Consider the following 3,312-nt stretch of genomic DNA (forward strand, 5'->3'; position numbering starts at 1 on the left):
GAGTGTTTATGATAATATATTTATGCCGTGTACTGGGTGGCCGAATATTAAGTACAAAGGTAGTGGTAGTAAGTATCATATCTAGTAATACAGTCAGGGAATTGTACCCCTCAGTTACAATTATTATTATTATTATTATTATTATTATTATTATTATTATTATTATTATTGTTATTATTGTTATTATTGTTATTATTATTATTATTATTATTATTATTATTATTATTATTATTATTATTATTATTATTATTATTATTATTATTATTATTATTATTATTATTATTATTATTATTATTATTATTATTATTATTATTATTATTATTATTATTATTATTATTATTATTATTATCATATTATTATTATTATAATATTATCATTATCTTAATATTATGAATTTTTTTTATGAACTTATTTTACTTTCACTTAAAAATAAAAGTATCCAATGATTTAATTCATGAGTTGAGGCCCTGTATAGGTCCATCTGGGTCTCTTGCCTCTACTCAGCACCTTTATATACACGTTCTGTCATGGTCAATGTTTAATTCTTACTGTTTTGCTGTAATGGTGCAAAATAAAGAAATATGTGTGTATGTGTAGCGTCATTGTCAAACAAATGCCAATCCTACGCTCTGGGAGGAGTAGCATTGTGAGAAAGTGGTGGAATAATAATAAAGAAGAATATATACGATAGATGACAAGAGTGTGTGTGACCTAAGTCACCTAATGAATGAACAATGCAGATGTAAACCCACTGACAGTCATTGAGACAGAGGGTGAGACTGTAAAGATCAGCAGCTGAATGTGATGTTATTGTTTAGAGTTACCTGAGCAGGTCACGTTCAGGCTGACAGTGGAATTACGAGACGTCACTGGTCCTCTACACTCCCTCAGTGCAGACTCAGAGCCAGAACAGTCAGTGAGAAACCACAATACAGGTTGTTTAGAACCATAACTATGTTCTATTGAAACAGCAGAGCCACAGTCCAGCTGCCTGCACACTACAGCTGATGTCTTCATGGTCCATGATGGTCTCCACACGTACTCTGCTGCAGGTCTCCAGACTCCCTGGTGGTTGATCTCCACTCTCCCAGCACAGCCGCTGCCTCCTTCCAACCTCACATCATCATGTTCTGCACAGAAACAAGAGAAACAACTACATTTAGAGGCATGTTTATCTGTAATAAAAAATGTGATGTAATTTAATGTGTTGCTCCTAAATGCTGATAAAACTGATTTTCATCCTTCTCTCTCATTTGATTGACACATCAAAGATCACCTTCATCTTCGTAATATTTAAAACGTCTGATCTCTATTAACCCTTGTATGGTGTTTACATTTATGTTACTCACCCAAAGTTCATGGGTCTGGTGGACCGGCAACAATATTGGGATTTTAAAACAATAAATCCATAACAATTTATATAAATAGATGATATATATGTTCATCTCAATTACAAGCCATACAGCATATATGCTTAATGTTTCACATTTACCTCTGCTAGATCACATTTATGAATAAAAGTGCTATTTGTGATCAAATGTGATTAAAATAAAATCCAGCATAATCGAGACATGAATTTAATAAATCAGGTTAATCTCGAAAGAGATAAATGAAACAAGGTGGAGGCAGACAGTGAAGGTACACAGTGAACCTCTCCCCCATGCTGCTATGATGCCCTCAGTTCCCCAAGGGCGTAAGCGCTCTGGGGTCTCTGGGGTGTCACGAAGAGCGCTATATAAATCCAATCCATTATTATTATTATTATTATCAATAAAGGAATATCTTATCTTAGTGTTACCTACTGATTTGTCACTTTGAACTGCATGGCATGGCCTCCTTGCGTGTATTTTATGCATGTATCCATACCTATTATTAATATTATTATTAGTACATTTTCCAGTCCACTGATGCAGCCGGAGTTACCAGAGTTCATTCTGGAGCATCTGAGCCGCGGCGAGCATGGGTTATACTGTACACACGTTGGATCAATATACTTATCGATTTTTTCTAATGGTGATCAGGAATTGGAATATACCATTTGGATACCATCTGATGTCAGGTAAGGAATCTATGTTATCAGTGTTAGGATAATCAGACTCGTTTTCATGAAGATATAAGCTTTTTTGTGATATGTGCTCTAGCTGTTTCACTGTAAAATCCATGAGGAAATGAAAGGAGCTATTATCAGCGCGCGGCTCGAACGTGCGTGCGTGCACATATACTATTGATCATCTAGCGTTTATTTGAAAACTATTCATAAATAGGCCGACAAATATCAACGTTCTGGAATATTCCAGTAAAAGACGATTATCATAGAATAGGTTGTTTTTCACCTGAAAACGGGTGCTTTTCAAAATGCTCTCAAACGGAAATGAAGCGATAAAAAACCAATCTGCCTTGACAACACTGACTGGAAAATGATTCTTTGATAAGCGACCGGCAGATTAGACACATAGCCATAATTTAAAACATAGATTAGGCGATATTAACGTTAACATTGACGCTGATGGTGGCATTCAAGGGACTAAATGTGAATTAACCCACGGCACTCAAAGTGCCTATTAAAGCCCTCCATAGCATGCCCACCCCCTACCTGACTGACCTCCTTCCCCCTACCGCCCCACCCGTTCCCTCCGGTCCTCCTCCACTGCCTCCCTCACTGTCCCGTCATCCAAACTTAAACGTTTTGGTGACCGGGCTTTCTCACGAGCTGCACCCAGACTGTGGAACACCCTCCCTCAGACTGTGCGACACTCTCCCTCACTCTCCACCTTAAATCCCGACTCAAAACCTACCTGTTCTCCCAAGCATTCAACCATCCCTACCCATAACCACCCTCCTCCAACCTACCACCGCCCCTCCCCTTCCCTACTTTCTCTCCTCTCTCCTGTTGTGTTGTCTGTTGTGTTGTCTGTTGTCTGTTGTGTTGTCTGTTGTGTTGTCTGTTGTGTTGTCTGTTGTGTTGTCTGTTGTGTTGTCTGTTGTGTTGTCTGTTGTGTTGTCTGTTGTGTTCTCTGGTGTGTTGTCTGTTATTTTGTCTGTTGTGCTGTGTGTTGTGTTGTCTGTTGTGTTGTCTGTTATTTTGTCTGTGGTGTTGTCTGTTGGGTTGTCTGTTGTGTTGTATGTTGTGTTCTCTGGTGTGTTGTCTGTTATTTTGTCTGTTGCGTTGTCTGTGGTGTTGTCTGTTGTGTTGTCTGGTGTGTTGTCTGTTGTGTTGTCTGTTATTTTGTCTGTTGTGTTGTCTGTTATTTTGTCTGTTGTGTTGTCTGTTATTTTGTCTGTTGTGTTGTCTGTTGTTTTGTCTGTTGTGTT

This window comes from Notolepis coatsorum, assembly GCF_963971535.1.
Source record: "Notolepis coatsorum genome assembly, contig: SUPER_1_unloc_1, whole genome shotgun sequence".
In the NCBI taxonomy this organism is placed as follows: domain Eukaryota; kingdom Metazoa; phylum Chordata; class Actinopteri; order Aulopiformes; family Paralepididae; genus Notolepis; species Notolepis coatsorum.